We start from the raw sequence: 23,946 nt of genomic DNA, 5'->3' as shown, positions 1-23,946 counted from the left end.
ATCTTTAATGGATTCACTACTGATTTTTCCTAAATAGAAATTAATCCAGTTACAAGTTTATAATGTAAACACATGTAAAATAGTATTCAATCCATATAATTCCAAAATTTAAACTTAACTTCTTCTAAAATACATCAATGTCAAAGTGATAACACTATGAAGGGAGACTGATTGAACTATAACAGTCTCTGTGTAAGAAACAAATGTAGGGGCTGGGAAGGTGGTAGATTGCTTGCCTTGCAAGCCAGAGGCCCTGGGTTCTATTCCTCAGCACTACATAAGCAAAAAGAAAAAAGCCGGAAGTGGTGCTGTGGCTCAAGTGGTAGAGCGCTAGCCTTGAGCTGAAGAGCTGAGGGACAGCGCCCAGGCCCAGAGTTCAGGCCCCATGACCAGACCCCCCCAAAAAAAAGAAACAAATGTAAAAGCAACCTCCAATTTGTGAAAAAAATTAATTTAAGGTTCATTCACAAAAGAATAGTCCTTTAAAAAGACTGAGTTATATACTCAACTAAACTATTTACCCTTTTATTTAAATGACTATAGTATCTTCTAGCTATTATAATGCTAATTTAAAGGAGAAACTATTCCAATGCATTCAATATTTTATATTTACATTGAGAAAGGTGAGATCAGAAAGATTTTCCATTCTTTTATGGTAACTAAAAACAGCTGAAATTACAATGAGAGGAAACTGAATATGTTATTCTTCCAAAAAGAGGACAAAAATTGTATTTTTGGATAACTTCAGCTTCTTTTGTCAGGTTATGATTAAGAACTTGGTGGGAATAATGAGGTTTTGTTAAGTTTCATGTTAATTTAAATAGGATGATCAAATAAGAATTGTTATTTCAAAGCAAAATAGGGCGGCTCTAGGTCAATTTTTTTAATCTACTGTATTATATGAGGTACCAATAGCATTGATCCAAAGTTCTGCAAGATGTAAACTAACATAAAAGTGTCTCCTGTTGAGAAAAATCCATCTTAAGTCATCAATATGCCATCTAGCTAAGAAAATCATACCCGCCTAAATAGTGCAGCATATGTTCATATACCCATTCAAGCATTTGTTCAATCAGAAGGAAGTTCTCCAAGGACTGGTAGTGAAGGGTCAGGGAAATTCAGGCTATAGTTTCTGCCCACATGGTTCATGGAGAAGTGAGACTATGGGTGGGAATGAAGAAGGTAACAGTCTATTGTGAAGAATGTCTGGATTAAATATAAGCAGAATTAGTTATTGGAACATAGAGTCATGTGGCACTTGAAAGAGAATGAATAGAGCTGTCTTATAGAATTCTCACGTTTTACTGTTCTCCATGGTTTTCTAGAACTTACTGAGGATTTTAAATCCATGGAGGCAAGGTGACACTAATAGAGAATAGAGCCCATATGCCCACCAGAGGGGAAAGTGACACTTTTCACTCTGTGAATTACTATTATGTAGGGATGCCACACTAGCAGTACAAAATCTTTAGCTGTCCAAAAGTCAGTATTTTGAAATCTTGATTCAACCTACCAACCAACACAAAATTGTAGTGCAATATACTGTGCTGTAATAAATACCATATCCTGTGGGCTTGTGGGCAATAGAAATATATTCTTTATAGCTATGGAAGCCATTTGCCAAATGAAGATGCCAGTATTGTCAGTTTCTGATTAGAATCCTGTTTCAGTGTTTCAAGTTGCTCTAGATGGTCAGACTGTCAGTTTCTTGTCTTGTCCCTAACATGTTGTGAGGAGGTTGGAGAGCTTCTTAGTGGATCTTATAGATTTACTAATCTCTTTCATGAAGGTTCTAGTATCTTCGCCTAAATTACTGCCTAAAGGTTATATATCGTATCACTCCTCCATTGAAGGTTTAGGGTTTACAACAGATTTTTGAAGAAATAAACCATTCCATCCATGGTAACCATTAGACAAATGAAATCCCAGTAGACAAGGTCAGCTCACGTGCCACTGGCTAGAAACCCTTAGTGTTTCTCTGTAAGCTATTAATATCCTCAGAGATCAGCAGATAAGCACTCATGTGCTGTATTTCATAGACTATTTTTGCCATAAAAATCTAGTCATAGAATCTCTATATTGGTTGAAGCTTCTTAGAGATAAGATATCCCAGCAACAAAGCTTGCAGAAATGGAAGGGTTTGGGGGGGGGATATTTCTCTCATTTGGTTTAAACCCTCTAATAGAGTACTAAAATAGCATTTTAGATGGACTAAATGGACTTTTATAGGCAAAATTAAAGTAATACCAAATCTTTGATAACTTCAGATAAAGCCCATTGGGAATCATTTCTGAGAGCAGAAGGCCAACTCTTTGATAATCCTACATAACGCCCCCCCCGACTCAGGTTTATTTGCACTTATGTATATATTCCTTGGAAGTCATTAACCTGATCCCCAGTTATAAATGCAAAAGAAGCCACTTATGAACAGGAAGAAACAACATGGAAGCACAGCAGATGGAGTACATAGCTGAGATGTTCCAAAGTGCTCAGCCACACGGATCACAGTGTTGCTCTTCTAGTCTTTTGTAATGATTAATTTTTTTTTTTTAGTCTTTAGAAAGGCGGTGCAGGGAAAAAAGAAAAACAGAGACTTGGAATAGTATCGAATAAAGCATAAACCTAATAATCCTATGGAGTATAATTCTGCCGTTGTTTGCAGAATGTACTAACATCCCACTCACACAGATGTCCCTGAAAGTAAGTAGTCAACAGTGGAGGTGCGTTCTGCAGGGTTCCATATGATCAGCCAGGAACAAAATTATATTCATGCAGAAAGCAACTGCACATCCAGCTATCAAATTCTGGAATGCTCCAAATACATTCAACATTGGCAGTATTTTTTAATTGTTTTGCTTGCCTCTCACCTTAATTCTTAGGTTTTAAATTTGGAGAGTTCTTTGCAAAAAGAGGAGACAGAGGAAGAGAAAGAAAGTCATGATTCTACTCTGGAGGATGATGTGGTCTTCTGATGATTTTTAGGAAGCTAATATGCTAACATATAACACAAAATCTTTGTCTACTCTCTGACTCTAACAATTGCTAACAATGAAGAAATTATTATCAGTACTAAATAGATCAGTAAATTATGTAGATCCATACAATGGTTTCTCCTTATAATGAGGTACGTTCTTATACCTTATAGTGTGAAGTCTTTGATATAGTATATAATACTCACATCATATTTTAAGCTATTGAAAAAAGCATCTGTGTGTTTTTGTGTGTGTGTATGTATGTTTGTGCTTGTATGTGGTCAGCCCTCATTGGCAGGGACTAGTTTTCTAGAATCCTCTGAAGATACTAAAATTCCCAAATGTTAAAATACCTGTATAAAATGTCATCATATTTGCTTATAATCTACAGATCTTGTCACAAATGTTTCAAAGTATCTCTAGATTTCAGATAATACCTCATATAGTGTAAATACTATACAAGTGTTTGCTAAACTGTGCATTGTCCCGGAGATAATGACAAGAAATAAAGTCTGCATATGTTTGGTAGACACAGAATTAGCTTCTTCCTCCAAACAATTTCAATTCATGATTGATTGAATCCACAGATGAAGAATTCATCTACTGCCTGTGTGGATTTGTGTGTATTTGCACAAATATGTATATGTATGCATAAATGAGGGCATGTTGTTGTACCAGTCCTGGGGCTTGAACTCAAAGGCTATATGCTGTCTCTTGACTTTATTGCTCAAGGCTAGTACTCCCCCACTTGAGTCACTGTTTCACTTCTGGTTGTTTGGTGGTTAGTTGGAAATATGAGCCTCATGATTTTACGGCTTCAAACCATGATCCTTAGGTTTTTAGTTTCCCAAGTAGCTAGATTACAGGCATGAGCCACCAGTGCCCAGCTCAAATGTATGTTTTTTAAAAGGTTAAAGTTGTGATGAGTAGAACAGTAAGAAAAATATAACTTTCTAGAGGATGAAGAAAAGAAGAATTACATAAATTCAGTTTTACTTCAGCAATGTTCAAGTTTCCTTTTAACATGTTCAGCCAGTTTATTGAACATGCTGGATAAGATAAATTTCAATTAGAAAACAGTGTGATAAGCCAAGCCAAGAAAACAAAGGGCATATGTTTTCTCCCTTATGTGGAACTTAAGCCCAAAAATAAAACCGCCACATGTAAACACGCACATGGACATATGCATATATATATAAGACCAAGCTGACTAAAATGTAGTATATGCAAGAGTATATGCAACCCAGTATAATATACCTTTGAACAATTAGACAGTTTAACAATGAATACCAAAAAAAAAGCTAAAACATGTTTTGAATTGGGGGAAGGCTATTGGGAGTAGAGAACGTGAATGGAAAAGGAATGGTGGATGTATGCAGTCATAATGCTTGATGGATAGATGTTTAAAGGAAAGTGAACTGGAAAAGGAAAGGGGTCAGTAAGAGGAGAATGACAGAAACAGTGGTTGGTCAAGAGGCACAGTACACATAAATAGACATGTCAGATTGTAATATTTGTGTACAAGCATTGGAAGATAATTTTTTTAAAACAGTGTTCTTTTTTTCCTGTGGCTTTCTTTAAACATGATACATAAGATTTCTTTCTTTGTCCTTAGTGATATTTACAGTAGGTCTGATTGTTATATTTGAATGACTTTTTCAATTAAAAAAAGTTTACTTCATGCAATTGCAAACTTAAATTTCTCCTCCTGATACAGCTTCACTCTCCTTGCAAATGCCCAACCTCTCACTTTGAAAAAAGAAGTGACAAACAAGGAACCTCAGTTGTTGTCTTCCTCCTCCTCCACTTCCTCCCCTTCCTCTTCTTCTTCTTGCCAGTATTTAGGCTTGAATTCAGGGCTTTGCATTCTAGCTCACCTTACTTGCTCACAGCTGGCACCCTGTCACTTGAGACATGCCCATTAATCCTGTTTTAGTTGGTAGCAGGAGTAAGACTTAAAATATTCTACAGTCACTAAGAGAAGCTGAGTTCGGTCTCCTCTGGTACAAATGCTTTCTCTCTGGTTTGCTTAGTTTGTAGAGAAAGAATGTAGGATATATTAAGTAATGGAATGCTACCAATATTCACTGAGAACAAATCTCCAACATTCTATATACACGTTTCTGTAAAGGACATGCCTTGGAACAATTTGCTCCAACCCAGTAGAACATATGTGGACACAATTAACTCCTGTACTTGGTGCTTCAATAAAAATTCACAATGAATCATTAGGAAAACGCCCACTACATGTTATATTTCACATGCATGGATTTACTGGCAGAAATTCATTTGGATTTCTTTGTTGTATTTGTGTTACTCAGGAAGAGCAACACAGAAAAGCTATGTTTTCTTTGATATATTTGTCTCCTTGCTTTTAGAAGATAGAAGATCTTTCTATTGTCTAGGTGAAATGAAGTCCACTTCGTCTTCTATTTCTTATCTATATGCACCTGAGCACATTGATGGGATTGAGAAAGAAATAGAGGAGCAAATGTATAGCTTCAATTGAACAACAAAATGAAAGTAGCAAAACAGAGTGTATTCACTCAAATTTGGAAGTGTATAGATTTTTGAGGGTCTTTAGAGTGAGTGGTAGAAAACTATATCTTATTGCCTTGTTGTTTCTTAAGAAAGTGCCAAGACACTAAGAGGAAAAGCTGTAGGATGCACCTATTGAGATTGGCCTTAGAAAATAAGAACTTCCAGTTTCATTGAAAATAATAAAAAGCTGTAGAGCTAGATGTTTAATTCAAGTAGTAGAGAGCCTAGCAAACACAAGTCCCATAAGGGTAATGCATAATTTTCTATGAGTTAGGCAATAATATGTGCATGGCTTTTTCTCCAGGTTAACTTACATTTGACATGAAATCCATGAGACTCTAAGAATCTAATGCTGGGAAATGGTGAGAAGCAATTTGGAATTAATATAAGAATTCATCTGAGACCCTGAGTCCCTTATTTTCTAAAAATTTTCAACCTTTAAAATTAGGAATAATAACCAGGTGATTTTCTGAAAGAACTAACACACTTTCTATTTCCCTCAAACTTCCACATCCACATTGTTTCATAGAGGAAGCAATTAGAATATTATTTCTTCTGTCAGCATCAAAAGGGGAAATACCACTGCATCTTTTCAGTATCTAGCCTTATAAGCCCAATGGTGCCAAAGGGAGCAATGAAACACAATCAAAAACTTGAAATGCCCTCTTAGAAAACCCTGAGGGTAGATCCTGCCTTTAATATCATTTATCCAGGAGCTGATCATATTACCAGAAGAAAGATGAGATGCCTTCTCCAGCAGTTTGTCATTGTCAGCACGCATTCAGTTACCAGCAATAAAGACCTTCATTTCTGTTTTCTCTATTTCATTTTTAAACACAATTCAACCATACACATTCTACCCATGAACTCAGAGGCAAGTTCAACCATCTTACCAGTAAATCCCAAGATTTCTACATCCTATTTCATTTTCTAATCTAGAACTCTAAAAAACCAGAAACAAAAACCAAAAAAAAAAAAACCTAGGCATCATTAAGAGCATACTAGTTGCATAAAATCAAGTCACTTTGTTTAGGAAAAAGAACAAGTTCATATTTATTTTTCTGTCATTTTTGTCTCATTAGGTTTGTTTGTTGGGACAAGATTTCACTATGCAGCACAGGTTGGCCTTCAAGTGCATACTTAGTAAATTGAGAGAAGCGAGAGTTCCTGAAGTTTTTCAGATTCCCCCTTCTCCCAGCAACTTTTTCCTTGGCTAATGCCCTTGTGTATTCTTGACTCAAAACCTGGAGCCTGGTCTGGAATAGATGATCAGAGTTTACTATTGTCCATCAATAAATGATCAAAGAGCTGAAGAAGTGCTGAACAAAACTCAATGATCTCCATTACATCTTTTACCACTAAGACACAGAATTGCTATGAGAAGAAGCACCTTTAAAAATGATTTAAAATGTGGAGACAAGTTCAGAGTGCTTTCGTCCCAGTATCACACTTAACCACTTGTTGATTTTGGGAAAAATCATTCTACACTCATTTCCTCATATTATGCATCTGCAGAGAGGATGCAGTTGTAATTCCTACTTTATGAAAAGAATATTTAAGCTGGGTACCAGTGGCTCATGCCTGTAATCCTAGCTACTCAGGAGGCTGAGATCTGAGGATCACAGTTCAAAGACAGCCCGGGCAGGAATGTCAGTGAAACTCTCATCTCCAAATAACCACCAGAATACCAGAAGTGTCACTGTGGCTCAAGTGGTAGAGTGCTGACCTTGAGCTACAGAGCTCAGTGACAGTGCTCAGGCCTAGAGTTCAAATCCTATGACTGTCCCCCCCCAAAAAAAAGAATATTTTAAAGTATCTTCCTACCATAAGTAGCATCTTGTACAGTGAACCAAAATAATGGTAGTCATCCATTATTAACTATAGAGATAGAACTATAAATTAATTTATTAAGGTATATTTTCTAAGAATACACTTTAATTCTATAGATTCAATAAAGTCCTCTATAATATATTTAATAATATTCTAAATATGATATGTATGTGTGGGATGGGTGTCGGTATTGGAGCTTGAACTCTGAACTCTGAGCCTCTCACTCCCACTAGGCTATTTTGTTCTACTACTTGAGCAATACCTCCACTTCCAGCTTTTTGCTGGTTAATGGAGTTAAGAGTCTCGATTCTTCTCAGTCTCAAGAGTAGCTAGTATTACAAGCGGAATCACTGGTACTCCATAATAAGACTTTTTAAATGACCATACGTATTCTTGCATGTGTGTGCTTTAATTCTCCCTGCTGAAAATAAGATATGACACTTTTCTCCTTTTTTATTAAAAGCACTTTCTTTGGAGAAACTGTCTGTATCTCTTTGAACTCTGTAAATCTTTTTATTATATTTTTATTGTACAGATATTGTACAGAAGGGTTACAGTTACATGAGTAAGGTAATGAATATATTTCTTGTTTGGTATTGTTACCCCCTCCTTTGTTTTCCCCAAGCATCCCTTCCCTCCTCACCCCTCCAACTCTTCCTCCCTCCCCCAGTTGTAAAGATCATTTATATCATAGTATCTTGTACATCTCATTGTTACAATGGATCAACCTGTATCCTTGTTTCAGCATTTTGTTATTATCCTTCCCCAATCGAAATTAGAAACATGTATATACAAGATGCAGGACACTCAAATCAAATATAGTGACAACAGGGATTATACCATAGGGGGAAGAACATACAAAAGAAACAAAAAAATCTAATATATTAAAAACAAGAACAACAAAAAACTCTTGTGTCCATATCTTGTAGTTCATTTCACTTAGCATAATTTTATATGGTCATATATGCAAAAATTTGACCTTTTCTATTTGTCTAGTAAGATTATTCTAACTGCATACTACTTATTGAAAATAAGGAAAACCATGGGACCTATGGGGTCTGGCTTACTTCACTTGGTATAATTTTTTCCAAGTCTTTCCATTTCCTAACAACTGGGACAGTGTCATTCTTCCTGATGAAACATAGAATTCCATTATGTGTGTGTGTGTGTGTGTGTGTGTGTGTGTGTGTGTGTGTGTGTGTGTGTTTATCACATTTTCTTTATCAATTCACCTACTGAGGGGCATCTGGGTTGGTTCCATATCTTAGCTATGGAGAATAATACTGCGACGAACATAATTATGCTGGTAGCTTTAGTATGGCCTTGTTTGTGATCATTTGGGATTGCTGGGTCATAGGGGAGCTCTATGTGGAGTCTTTTGAGGAACTTCCATACTGCTTTCCAAAGTGGTTGAACAAGTTTATACTCCCACCAATAATGCAAGAGGGTTCCCTTTTGGCCACATCTCCTCCAGCATCTGTTGTTATTAGAGTTCTTGATTATAGCCATCCTAACTGTGGTCAGGTGGAATCTCAATGTTGTTTTGATTTGCATTTCTTTTATGGCCAGAGAAGTTGAGCATTTCTTCATGTGTCTATTGGCCATTCTTATTTCCTCTTCAGAGAACTCTCTAAGTCTTTAGCCCAATTATTAATCAAGGATTTGTTGTTGGGAGAATTAATTTTTTGAGTTCTAAGTATATTTGAGATATGAAACCCTTGTCCAGCGTATGGCTACTGAAGATCTTTTCCCAATCCATGGGCTTTCTATTGATCTTGCTAGCTATGTCCTTTGTCATGCAGAAGCTCTGCAGTTTCATGCAATTCCATTTGTCCAACCTTTCTTTGATTTGTTGTGTTTCTGGGTCTCTAGTAAGAAAATGTTGGCCTGTGTCAAGGAGCCCTAGAGTTCCTCCTATTCTTTTCTGTAATGTTTTCAGGGTGTCTGCTTTGACTTCGAGGTCTTTGATCCATTTGGAGTTGATTCTGGTGCACAGTAATAAATAAGACTTTAGCTTTAGTTTTCTACAAGTGTTTAACCAAGTTTGCCATCACCATTTACGGAAGAGGCTGTCTTTCTTCCATTCTTCATATGGAACAATAAAACACCCAAAATAGCAAAAACAATCCTTAGCAGAAAGAACAGTGCTGGAGGAATATCAATACTAAATTTCAAACTCTACTAAAAAGCCATAGTAATCAAAACAGCTTGGTACTGGCACAAGAACAGACTTGAGGACCAATGGAATAGGACTGAAGACCCAGAAATGAACCCACAGACCTATAACCACCTAATCTTTGACAAAGGAGCTAAAAATATAGAATGTAAATCTTTTAAAAGATAAGTAAGACTCACTCTTACCACTTTCAGAACCTAGAAACAACTTTCCAAAGTACTTTGAACTATCTCATTAGAAAGTAATTGTGATACTGTAATTTATTACACACATACACACACACACACACAGAGAGAGAGAGAGAGAGAGATCTCATGGAATCTCAAAAATTATATCTGTTTGCACACTAATACGCTACATGATGACTGGAGGCTCCTGCATACATGCTGGTTGCCAGGGAAACCAACCATATGATTAGAGGTTGGAGATTTCAGTACCATTCAGTGACCTCCAAGAATGAGAGAAGGGCTGTCAAGCTAGTTTTCAGCAGCCAATAAAATAATCAATCATGTATGTAATGAAGTCTCCAATTAATAAACACACACAGTAAAAAAAAAGATAGGGTTCAGAGAATTTCCAAGTTGATGAGTATATCTAGGTGTTGGAAGGTTACTGTACTCCACTTCCAAAGGGACATCTCCTGCCTTTGAGATACTTCCAGACATTATTCTAGGTACCTCTTCACCTGGTTCTTCATCTGTATCCTATGTCATAATATTTCTTACACAACAAAACTGTAAATATGAAAGCTTGTATTAATAAATGAAATTAAAAGTGATTCCTTTAGTTCTGTGAACCATTCTGGCAAAGTATCAAACCTGTAAAGGGGTTCATGGGAAATCTCTTATTTGTAGCCAAGTTGTGGGCAACATTAGTGCACAGCACTGACAAATGGCATTTGCAGTGCTTTGTAGACTTACAGGGTATGCCAAAACTCCAGATAGTGTCCTTTGCTTGTAGGATAAGTGCTAAAACCTGGTATCAGAATTAAATTATGGGATGGGCGTTTTGTGTCCAAAGAAAACTGTTTAGTGGGGACAAATATCCATATATTTGGTATTTTAAAAAGTACTAGGAATCATATAAGAGTAAAAGAAAATAGTTTCTCTTTCCTATATACAGCAAGACAGGACTGCATATTATAATTTATATGAAAGGAGAGTAGTCTAACTTTGTCAGGGAATCTATCACCAAGTTTAAAAAATATCACCTGTTATAGAAATCTTTGTTTTTCCTCTGGACATAGCTGAATAGCCACTACAGGGCGTCCTTAGTACCATGTGAACTTAGAATGAACTATTTTTGACAAATGTTCTAGTCTTTTTACTTGAGGACTAGCAGTGTTTATCTTGAGAATGTGTAACAAGTCTTATCTGCTTGGCTATACAGAAGGATGAGTATTCTTTATGTCTTTGCTCCTTCTTAGTAGCTTCTCTAAGATGCACATTGCTTTTAGGCTTAATGTTCATTCTACAATTAAACAGTTTAAGTTTTCTTCATTTTTGAGGATAGATATTCTGAGATGGCAGAAGATTCCTTTATTTTTCATCAAATTTTTCCACATGTGAGTCATATATAGCTTCTGTTTTATGTGTAACTTTTTACTCATACAAATAGATGGCTCAGGATGGGGAAAAACAAAACCTTTAGCCTTTACTTTCCTACTAATGCAGGACTGTGGAATACCAGAATGTCTGTGTTTGCTCTCTTGAGCTCCATTTATGTGGCCATTAATTTGACAATGTGGAAACTTATAAGTGATCCCAGGAACCTAGAAAAGAATAATGCATAAGAAATCTCCCTATATTTTTGTCCCTCCAAAACTAGATTATTCCTACTACATATGACTTACCAAAGATTCATGAATACTCTCAGCTAACGAAAAGGCAGATCCACACCCTCCAAATTCCCAACCTTTTTATCATAGCCAGTTAGCTGATGTATTTTGTTTCCCTTGATCATTCAAAACACTATGCATTGTATCCACACTTTGGCATGCTCTTCCCTCTGATTCCTGAACTAACCAACTCTCTTCAGTGACCCCTGCAGAGTGGGCTTGCCTTGATAACACATGTTCTCATACATTGTCCCATCAAGTGACTCACCTTTCATCACCCTCATCCCACTGTCTTCTCCTTTGGAGCTTTGTTGCCTCCTTCTTATGAAAGTAAATTCCTCTTGCCTAAACCCTGAGGCTCCGGCTGATACTACCATCAGAACCATTTCTTGCTGCAATGGTCCTTTTTAACTTACTGTTCCTGTAACTCATATTCAATCCAAATAGAAAAATCCCTATGATGGATGGAGTCTAAAACAAAATCAAAGAATTCACTATGCATGGATTTGCAAAATAAAATGGAAACAGAAGATGCCATTCAAATGTCAAGTAAGTTTAATTTTGATTGTCAGGTCATTCATTTAGTTATTATTTTTGATGACTGATTTTTCTCTTAGAAAATACAACTTAGTGAAGTAATTTTTCTGGAATGCTTTATGCAAACGGAAAGTATGCTTCTAAGAGGCAATATCTCCCCTCTAGCCATTATTGAATTTGTTCAGTTTCATTCATAGAGAGATTGCATTTATTAAGTTGGCTGAACAATAAATCATGAATGAGTTCTACCTTATAAACCAAAATAAAATAACTGATATGATTTCCCCCCAAAGTGAATTATTTTCAAAAAAGCAGATGAATATTTAGTTACAGAGAAGCCATGACCTCATGTGAAACAAGAAAGAAACAATTTAGTACCAGTTTACATTTAATGTAGATAAGGCAGAAAGTTGTAACTATGTCTTAAATTTTAATATTCATCTAAATCACCTGAGGGCTTGGTGCTAGTCTCCAAGTTTTGATTTAGCAGATATACATGATACCTAACAATTTGCATTTCTCAGATGGTGTCAGAGTTGTCCATTTGGCACCATATGTGTGATTAGAGCGCTTCCTCTTTCATTCACTTATTGAATAAATGTATATTGATACTTATTCTAGGTATTGTTTTAAATGGTGAAGGCTAGTATTGAGCAAACCAGACACAAATCTGTATCCTGAGAAAGATAAACTATAAACAAAATAGACAAGTTGGGGGAGGGAGATGGGAAGCGATGGGAAGGGGAAACAAAGGAGGAGGCAACAATGCTTGATAGAAATGTACTCATTACCTTGCTCGTGTAATTGTAACCCCTCTGTACGCACTTTCACAAAAAAATAGACAAGTATTGGTGATAAATTCTGGGAAGAAAAAAATATAAAAAGGAAAATATAAATGCATTGGGAAAGATGTTTAAGTTTTGATAAGTTGTTAATCAATGAAACTTTTCTTGATAAGATGCTTTTAATTAAGCCTCAAAGTAAGTGAGAATTTGTCTACAACATGTACTCAGGGGAAAGGCATTTAATGCAAAAGAAAAGGAAATACTGGACAGAGCCAGGCATGGTCAAATAATTCTATTGTTTGTTTCAGCAACATGATAAAGAGGAAAATAAGAAGAAATAGAACTCAGAGGTGGGTGGTAGTAGCAGAGAATCTTTCAAGGACTTGATGGATGCATTGAGTGAGTTGGAAAGCTTTGGTAGAGCTTTTAACTGACTAAACTTAATTTGTATGTTAACTGGATTATTCTGAGTAATAAGAATATAGATGCTAGTGAAGAGACAGACAGACTTGTGAAGCAGCTCTTGTAATAGTCATCTTTAGAAGTTCACACATGCACTGTGGTTCCGTGTTGTAGTCTAGTCATTGTAGTGTGAGTCTTCGTACAGTTAAATCCCTACATCATGGTCAAAATATCAGGTACACAAACATGTTCTTATTTACTGAATAGTTAACAAGATAAGCAAATATGTATGTTTATATCAATATTGACTGCACCTAGAATCGAAAAAGTTCCAGAAGAATCACAAATCAATACTAAAACTCTTCCAATTTGCTACAGAAGATAGGAACTACAGCTCATTTCTCATCTTCTCAACCACGACTCTTTCACCCTACTAAGCTGAACAGGGACCAGAAGCCATGTGAACATTTTAATGGGGGTATTATCATAGAATAATACTGTTATGTATCCATACCTAAACAAAAAGTACTAGTATATCAGGAATACTCACTGCAAGTTGGTCTATGAATATGTAGCATTATCTCATACCCTAAAACAGTGTCTCCAAACATTTTGATTGCACAGATTGCTTTTGTAACATGCAATGTTCACAGAGCAATAGCTGTTCTATTATCTTTATATCCTTCTCTAGTAAATACCTAACTGTAAATAGAAAACTTATCAAGGATACTTTTTTAAATGTTTTCATAAACGTACTGAATTTTAAACAGATTAATTTAATCAATTATCAGTAAAACTTGATAAAGTTTCACTGAGGATTAGATCCTAGCATTATTTTACTATTTCCCACATGTAAGTCTCATTGATTGAGGCTTTTTTACTTTTAGGGAAAGTAAATCTGTAGCATAGTTCCACAAATACCACATGTCTGAGATATATGTAACGTGTGTTTTATAGGTGTTGATCATTATAAAATGAGAAAAGCATTTCCTACTCAGTCATCCCCAAAGCCTACTCAAAGACATATAATGATCTATTTTACTTATGAGGAAACTAAAGTAAAGTTACACAATATATTTGGTAATAAATTTTAAAACCTATGGACAATATTTTTCTTCATTTCTTACAATTATCCAACCATAATTTTCCAGGGATGACTGATAAAAAGTAGAACTAATAGACCAAAGTCACAGAAGAAGAAATTAACAGAAGAAATTGGCAAGGCAATTAAGAACAAAATAATAAAGAGAACTTAAAATGTACTTGTAGTTTCACAGAATTGTCAGTTTTAAAGAAAAGACACCAAAAAGAAAAAGTTATAAAAAAATGTGAAGCTTCTACCTTCTTTTTACAACGTTAGTGTAGCCTCAATACTTCAATTAGTCTAACACAAAAAAAAGACTGTAATAGTTTTAAGGACAATTCTGAAAATATAAAAGATTGTGTACTATTCAGCTTCGAACTTACTATAAAGTCCTTTGTTAAAAGAATAGTACTGTCTCCATGTTTTCAGGTTTCTGCCATTGTTTTTTATGTTTACCTATTCTTTCTCTTCTGCTTCCTCAGACAAGCTGATAAGAAAGTCTTTCACTTGTAGGGCACAGAAGGGAATTCAACCCAGCAAACAACTGATAACCCTCGCCTTTGACCATAATAAAAACTCCAAGCTATACTTCTTTCTTCTCTCATTCAAGCCACATCTACCCCAGAAAGCTTCATGTGAGTAACAAACTTTGGATAGGAGATGTCATCATCCAGCTTGACATCTGAATTAAACATTGGGTGAGAAGGTCATTCTATTTCTGAAGTGCAGTAATCACATTTTAAATCACATGCAGTATTGTTATAAAGAAAGGCATAGATTTATAGAATAAACATTTATTTATTATCAACTGATTTTGACCAAAAAACAACAAGGAAATACAATGGTAAAATCATACCCTTATAACTGGACCATGAAGAGCTTCGTGGTTGTTCAAAATCCAGAAATTCCAAAGTTCAAGTTTAATCTTGTAAATAGTTGAGTAACAAGTAGATACTATAAATAGTTGGGGGATGAGTTATTTTATAGAGATGGATCTATTTACCAAAGTGTATTAAAAAATGACACTAAGAAGTCGACACTGAGTAGGCAACTAACCTTTGTTCCATGTATAGAGTGTTAGACCAATTTAAGAAAAATATTGAAAGACTTTCAATATTGGTGATCTCAAACAGGGACAGGGCAGGAAATAGGGGCTCCCATAAAAACGTTATTTACTTTTATACTTCTTGACACTGTTTCCATTTTTATTACATGCATATGGTACATTTGTAATTTTTAAACATAAAACATAGTGTGAGCCTTTACTCAGCAAAGTTGCAATAAATGACAAATTCATTTCAAATATTTATTCAGAATGCTGTGAGTGACAAGAAGCCCTGGTATGCAGGTTCTAAACTCTCTCTATATACCAGAAGCACATGATTTCAATGAAAGGCAAAATAAGATTACTGGCTAGCATAATGACAGTTTTAACAAAGGTGGAATCAAGCTGGAGGCAATTTAAATTTTAAAAATCTTGAAAAGTCATGAGTAATACCCATATGTGTCTCAAGGTGCTCCTTCTTAATTACAAATTTTGTGTTTAGTCTTCCTCTCCAACCTCTAGAATATTCTCTTTTCAGCAGAAGCATTAAACAGCCAGCCACAAGATGCCTTTACATATGTAAGCATGTACAATAATCTCAAATAAGAGCTAATGTTAGTCTAAGATGTAGAAACCCCTCTGCTCTCTTAAATCTCCAAAAGGAGCAATGAAAGTAATGGCCTAGAAGTGTAAATCAGGTGAATCAGGCCCAAACAACAGCTACCTTCTCCCTAACTACTAGATGGATCATATTTGTCTTCAACTTCAGTTCAGATGATTGAGGTTTGTTTGATATCAAATATTACTGCAGCAGGAGTAAAAAATGAGAACTAGAATATTCTGGAAGTTCATATCTATCTATCCATCTATATGCAGATGGGGATATCTTCCGCAATGTGAATGAATGATTATCTGTTATTAAGAGCTTATTTTATAGGGTAATTTCTTCTCCTCTAAATACCTCTACCATGGCCAATTCACTTTTGTATTTCAAATAAGAAACATTTCAAGATGCCAGAAAGTCCTTCATCTCTGGAGAGAAGAATGGTTTCGTTCCCCACCTAAATGTGTCCTGTTCCAACCTGGCAGGAAATGACCAGGTTAACAAGACAAAAAGGTCAGGGAAGAAAGAAAACGCCTCCATGCAATCAGTCACCAATTACAGTTACCAGCAGGGGAACAGATGTGAAATGAGTTTCCTTTGATTGGCGTTCTTTGTGAATAACCCAGTGAAGCCAAAGTCTCATACAAGAATAAATAAAACTGCTCTATCATTTTCCTACCACAGTTCAGTTGTTTGGTGATATAATCATTGTAAGATTTTTTTTTAAGTTTGTAGTTTTCTTTTTTATTTTTTTCAAATGAGCCAAATTTCTTTCTCTGTATCGAAGCTCGGGGTTTTATTCTGTTCTTCTGGCATATGTCAGGATTTGTGGAGATTATTTTCCTAGATGGAACCATTTTGTCAACATCTGATGAACTCATCCTCGGAGAAAAATCTGCATTCATCTTGACATGGTTGAAAGTAAGTACCAGGACACAACTCACTTTCAAGTATGCTTTCACTTTGAAGTAAAGTTAGGTATGTTTTTGAAAAGGCTATTGCACAGAGAGAGAACGTCTTCTCTGTTTTGAATGCAGTCTAGCCAGTCAGATATCAACAAATAGATTTTCCTTTAATGAGACACTTTTTCTTAAAGCCTAGCTCTTGGTTAATTAGAGGGTTATTTTGTTTACCACAAGGCTAGCAGAAGGGCCACCAGCAGCACAGATGAACCTATTACACTGAAAGCAAGATACTATAGTCCCATAACTAAATCTTACCACCAACTCAGTTGCAATGATAGTAACACCTATATTATAGCTATGACCAAAGTCAGATGCTGTTACCAGCCTTTGGAGCAACGAAGTCAAGGTCTCAAGGTATGGACACACTTTGTGATTCCTGAGGAACTTATGGCTAAGATTTAGATCAACTGCAGTTTTAATGACTATTTCCTACACACTAGAAAAAAATAAAATATAATCAGAACATGGTTATGTAGGTGTGTGTGTGTGAGAGAAAGAGAGAGAGAGAGAGAGTTGTGGGGCTTGAACTCTGGGCCTGGGCACTGTCCCTCAGCTCTTCAGCTCAAGGTGAGTGCTCTACCATTTGAACCACAGCACCATTTCTGGTTTTGTAGTGGTAGTGGTTAATTGGAGATATAAGTCTCATGGATTTTCCCACCCAGTTGGGCTTTAAACCAAAATCAGCAGATCTCAGGCTCCTGAGTAGTTAGGATTACAGGAGTGATCCACCAGCACCTGCTGGTTATTTAGGTATATTTAAGGTAAATATTTAAGCAAAATAAGTAAGTCAGCTTAAAGGAAATGGTCAAATGAATTCAAGTAACCTTTGAATCTGGTAAAAATAGAAAGTGATACTCAGGTGGCTAAGGTTGAGGAAATGGGCTTGTGTTGAGGGAAACAAAAGCTTCTGATTACACCATCTCCAGTTATGGTGATGCATCTTCTGCAACATTTGAAAGCTGTCCTTTGTTGCATTGCTACTGATGGAAACCTCAGGCAGGAAGACTAGGTTCTCTGTCTGATTCCATGGCTTACTCACTTCGACATTTGTTTGACAGTTAATTTTTCTGTTCTTGAGAAAATAAAAATATTTCTAACACCTATATCATAGTCAGTGCGGTAAGGATATGTAAGTAAATATGGCAGAATAATTTGAGAGTAAATAAACTTTCTGTTGGTACTGGGCAATAAGGCAATCATTTCATTTCAAGGGATGCGGATTTGTTGAGGAAGCTTTTATCACCTATTCCAAGGATAATGCATCGTCTGCGTTCATTACAACTCTTTCCAGCTTGTTCAGAGAACAATTACGTAAATGATCTGTGATCTTATGTCACAAGAACTTTCAACCCAAAACCAGCATAAGAATTAGCTTCCCCTTCTGAAAAGGTAAAGATGTATGCTATGTTTTGACCCTGTCCATCAGAAAGTTAAAGTGTTAGAAACTAAATACCCACACTCATATATTAATGATACTTAGACTTGGGGTCTTTGGGAGTGAGTTAGGATTTGATGAGGTCAAGAGGGTATAGTACTCACAATGTTACTAGTGTTTTAAGAAGAAAAATTGAGACCATACTTTCTGTGCTTACAGTATGACACCTTTCATGTGGCAAGAAGAAAAACAAATGACAGCACTATGCTGTTGGATTTCCCAACATCCAGAGCTATGGATTAAATAAATCTCTACTCTTTGTAAAATATCCAGCCTTTCTACTCAGTTATAGCAATAGAAATTGACTAACACAACTTTTCCCTAGTAAAGCTTTTCCTCAGTGAAACTGTTCAGAAGAATATTTACAAGTTCCGTTACTGTGGCATTAGCTCGAACTAACAGATTAGGAACCCTAGAAGTGAGATTCATTCAAGGATTCAGATTTTTTTAAGAAAATCTTTCCAAGCAATTTAAAGTCCAACCCACATTTAGAATCAGTCACTGAAAAAAAAAAAGCTCTAGGGAAAAATAAAGAAAGTTGTGAACTATGTACAAGAGAATGCAGACAATGTAAAACTAAGAAAAATCCACATCATCAGGCAGGCCGTTAATGGTGATCTTAGAGAGAAGGGACACAAGTTATAAAAAGCTTTCAGTCATGCACAATGTGATTTATAGCATTAGCTACCTCTCGATTCAACTAATCCTTTATTTCAAGAATTACACAGAACCCTCTAGGCAAGACTCTAAAGGAAAAGAATAAATTGACACTGTGCCATGGTGATGGATGACTTGGATTCTACAACAAATTTGTCAAGTAACAAAGCATACACAAATTTGTCAAGTAACAAAGCATACCCTATGTTAGGATATCTCTCCCTGGAACTATAGCAAGAAAGGAAAATTATGAAGATAAAAGGTCAGTGGTTTCAGCTTCCTGATATTCATGTGGATAAACCATTTGTTAGGTGTTCAGAAGAGTAACACCCTTGGAACTTTCCCAAGCTACTATATACTAGTCAGTTTATGTATATATGAAGAAGACCTTATATTTGTTTTCATACATGTTTATAAATTAGATCCAACTTGCACATGTGAGAGAAATGTGTCATTTGTCTCTCTAAGCCTGACTTACTTCATGAGCATAAAGGAATATCAGTAAGATGAAACATTTTGTCAAACAGGGAGGTGAAGAAGATAAAGGGCAGACAAATGGAGAGAGGAAGGGTGGGCAAATTCATAATATCCAAGGTGCATGTGTGAAAATGGAATCAGGTAATCTAAGGGTATAAGTAGAATTAGGAAAGATGGGGTAGAATAATGGGAAGGGGTTACATTGGTCAAGATCCATTGTACTTATGAACTGATTTGCTGACTTGAATGCCCCTTGTATATCTGCTTAAACATAATAATAATAATAAAAGTTCAATTATATAATGCAAATTGCTCTTCCTTTCAGTTTCAACCAAAACAAGGCAAGAATGCTAACATTTTGTCTTGTTTTTCTCCTATAAACTTAGTGTGGAAGAAGCCAAACACAGGTACAACTATGTTCTATGTAAAAACCTTGCAATATCAAAGGACTATATATGTTCTTCAGGTATCAAAGGACTTGGCCAGCAGCTATAGATCTGTAGTCTATAAGTGGATTTAGTGAATTGTAGACAATTTTACACGGCATGCATATGTGAATTTTGGCAAATAGGGAGGCCAGAATTTAATACATAGAAAAAGTATTTGTTGATCTAGAAAGGCAAAGAACAATGACCTTGGGAACAAAGATAAATAAGTGTATTTCCCCATAAAGGAGGAATAACTTCTCAAAGAATGGAGGTTAGGGTCTGTGTTCATAAAAATGTTGTTACAGCAAACAGACTGCTATGTTAACTAAACCTACTAAGCAGTATTTACTGCCTACTTGCGTGAGCTCCACTTAATGTATTGTCAAATCTTTCTGCTTCAATGGCAAGGCGTATTTGAGGGACGATGATAGATCATCTTCTGTTCTTACTGAATACCCCTCTGCTGGATTCCTTGGATGAAAAGCCAGGACTCACAAAGCTTTGAAAATTTTCCTGATTTTTAGGAAGCAAGTGTTAAAAAGCCTATTCCAGTCATTTTCCCCACAAGCCTAGTCCACTCTTGAGTAAATGAAAAATATATCTCAATGAGGAGGTTAGAATCACGTTATAAAATGAGTTACTCTGATTCTACTAAGCCCAGAGGTTCAGCACAATTCATATTTAAGGCATGTGGATACTGAAAAGGACCACAAAGATGGGGAACTAGCGAGAAAATAAAAACACAAAAGGTTTGAAAGAGTTTAAAAAAGCTAAAAATATTGTATTTTTTTTAGAAACACTGGGCCTTTTATCCATAAAATGTTCAAGAAAAGAACTTTACAAAGCATTCTTTGTCCTCAAGATTCCCAAATAATTTCTTTCTTTTTATTTTAAAGAATTTTTTTGGGGGGTAAGGTTGTGGGGCCTGGGTGCTGTCCCTCAGCTCTTCAGCTCAAGGCTAGCACTCTACCACTTGAGCCACAGCACCACTTCCAGCTTTTTTTCTTTTTGCTTATGTGGTGCTGAAGAATCAAACTCAGGGCCTCATGCATGCAAGGCAAGAACTCTACCACTGAGCCACCTTCCCAGCCCAAGAATTTTTTTTATTGTGAGAATACCGTTCAGAGGAATTACAATTACATGGGCAAGATAACAAGTACATTTCTTATCAAGCATTGTTGTCTCCTCTTTGTTTCCCCTTCCCATCCCTTCCCATACTCCTCCCCCCTCCCCCCACCCGATCCCCGCTCCACCAAAGTTGTAAAGTTTGTTTTTCGACATAATGACTTGTACATCTCAAACAGCCAATATAATATGTGGTAACTCACACTTGGAATCCTAGCTATTCTGTAGGCAGAGTGGAAGATGTACCTTATGTTATTGGACCATTTGTAAGGAAATGGAAAGATCTGGAAATATATATATATATATATATACATATACATATGTATATATATATATATATATATTAAGGGAAATAAGCCAGATCCAAAGAAAGAAACATAGGTTGCATGGTTTTTCTGATATGTAGTACCTAGAATGTGTCTATAAATCTACAAGTAAACACATTGGATGGTTAAAACAATACACTGGGACATGATAAATTATGCAGGTCTCTGGATATCACACAGTGAGATCAAAGGAGAATATTCATAGGAGTGGATCACAAAGGCTCAATAGCTAGTGCATATGATCATCTAAAACAATAGTTTGCAAAGTGAATTCCAAGAAAAGGAAAGAAGTGAATTTTGTTGTTATTGTTGCTGTCTTGTTGTCTTTTTCTTTTGTCTTGTTTGTTCGCATATTTGTCTTTGGGAGTAAAAAGGGAGGGACAGAAAAAGTGGAACAAGGGGTGAACAAATACAACAGTGGTACTCACTAGACACTGGAAAATAAACTAGACAACTTGTGGGTGGGGATGAGGGAAAAACTGGGAGAGAGCAAAGGAAAGAGTGACACCATACAAAAAGAATAACTCATTACCTATGATTGTAATCCTCTATACATCACCTTTACTAAAACAATTATAAATAATATATATGTGACCACATCTCAACTATGTAAAGAAAGTGTTTGTGGTGGTACACAGTAGTCAGCAGCATCAGAAGTACAAATGTAGGATCATGGTTTAGTCTATTCTAGGCAAAAATAGGAAACCTTAGTTAGTTATTTAACTAAAGCAATAGGGTTTAGGACTGTGGCTCAAATGGTACAATGCATGCTTAGCAAGGTTAAAGCTCTGAGGGTGAACTCTAGTTTACTCTCAGAAAGAGGAAGAGGAGGGGGAAGAGGAAGAGAAGGAAGAGGAGGAGGTAGAGGAAGTAAAGGAGGTGGAGGAGGAGGAGTAGAGGAAGAAAAAGGAAGAGAAGGAAGAGGAGGAGGAGTAGAAAAGGAAGAGAAGGAAGAGGAGGAGGAGTAGAAGCAGCAGCAGCAGACAAGATTGCAGGGTCAAGCTTCCATTCACATGAGCTTCCATAGCCATTCATCAACACTGTTTTTCTATTGTAAAATTTCCTTATCTCATCCTCAAGTTTCCCTGATTAGCTCGTCAATTAGCTAAATGCATGGTTTTTCTCTTAGTTGCTTCTGTGCAATGAGTATTAAACTCTTTCAGGCATGAATAACATTTCAGCCACTTCAACATTAACAGTGTCTTTGCTTCTGTATTTATTGTGTTTCTGGACATCCGATAGGACATATTTTTTACAAACTTTATCCAAGTATCATTCTAAATTCAAGAGACTGTCTTGCCAATATTGAGATCCAGAAAAGGAAAATAACATTAAATGAGAATGATAAATTTCTAGACTTGTGACCTAGGATAATAATAGATTCAATAAAAGCAGCTGAAAGCAGACACTCATTATAGTTCTTAAATGGATCCAATGACAAAAGTGCCAGACATACATTTAAAGAATTATTTGGATCCATGGCTTTAAAATAGTGCCTGCTAAATTGTAAAGCAAAAATTAAATGGCTTTATTCCTTGATAGTCACAGAGGCAATGTCTGGGATTTAGTTAGGAAGAATTGAGAGTGATTTAAAAAAAATAGGGCAAGAAAATCCAATCTAAAATAAATTATGATCTAGGCCAAGGTAAAATGTATTTGAGGTGGGTTGTATTGGGCAAATGGAAATAAGATCCAATAGTTTATTTGTGTAACTCCCTCCATCACTATAGTGTGATAGAGTGCCTCTGCTGGAAACAGTTATATCTAAAACTATTGTTTAAAACAATTTTCTGGGACAGTGATTCCCAAAGTGTGGTCCCTAAACAAAGCAATGTTGGTATCACCTTGCACCTGCTTGAAGTGACAATTCTCATAAAGAATGTTCAATATGTTCTCCAAGTGGTTCTGATGTTTTCTAAAGTTGAGAATCAATGGTATACAAAGATCTAAAATCATTTTTCAACTTTTGGTGACTTCTCTTTTGGTTTTAGTCCAAAGTAGGTCCTTGAGTTTAAGCACCAGCACAGACATGTGCAAACACACACACACACTCACACACACACACACACACACATACTTTATAACTAAAAATTTACACAAAGTCTAATGCTTAGTCACACCTCCTCCCTTTATCTACAATTAATATGGAAGATTTTCATATTTCAGTCACTCAATCCAAAATATACTACATAAAGTGAAGGATTGTGTCAAAGGCATTTAAAATCTATTAGGTTTTCTAAGAAAGATAAGCTTTTTTTGTCACCATTCTCTTTTCCTGGTTAAATTAAAAAATATTCCAAGGGCTATGAACAAAGGGACACAGATGTGACACTTCTGTGATATACAACAAAGAATGCAAATGTATGTGGTTATTGTATTCATCCCAAGAGGTGGAGATGGCACAAGTAGAGTAGGCTTCAATTGCTGTGGAGGTTTAGGTGGTGCTATGATTTCCATGCCCAAGACACCATTAGCATTACCAGGACCAAAGAAAGAAGCTGATCAAGAAAAAAAAAGTTAAATACATTGTCAGCTTTGTTACATTTTGTGTTCATCAATAATTCTAGATATGAATTAATCTTTTAGAAACTTCTTTCCCCTTTTCTTTTATATCTCCCAAATTCCTTAGCTCTGCCCTTCATTCTTCTCTCCTAGTCCTGCCCAAATTAATTTTGCAAGTTCTGACCCAGACATTTATTTTTCTCCTACACTATTTTCCT

This window comes from Dipodomys ordii, unplaced genomic scaffold (genome assembly GCF_000151885.1).
Source record: "Dipodomys ordii isolate 6190 unplaced genomic scaffold, Dord_2.0 Scaffold83, whole genome shotgun sequence".
In the NCBI taxonomy this organism is placed as follows: domain Eukaryota; kingdom Metazoa; phylum Chordata; class Mammalia; order Rodentia; family Heteromyidae; genus Dipodomys; species Dipodomys ordii.
This window is presented reverse-complemented; position numbering follows the sequence as displayed.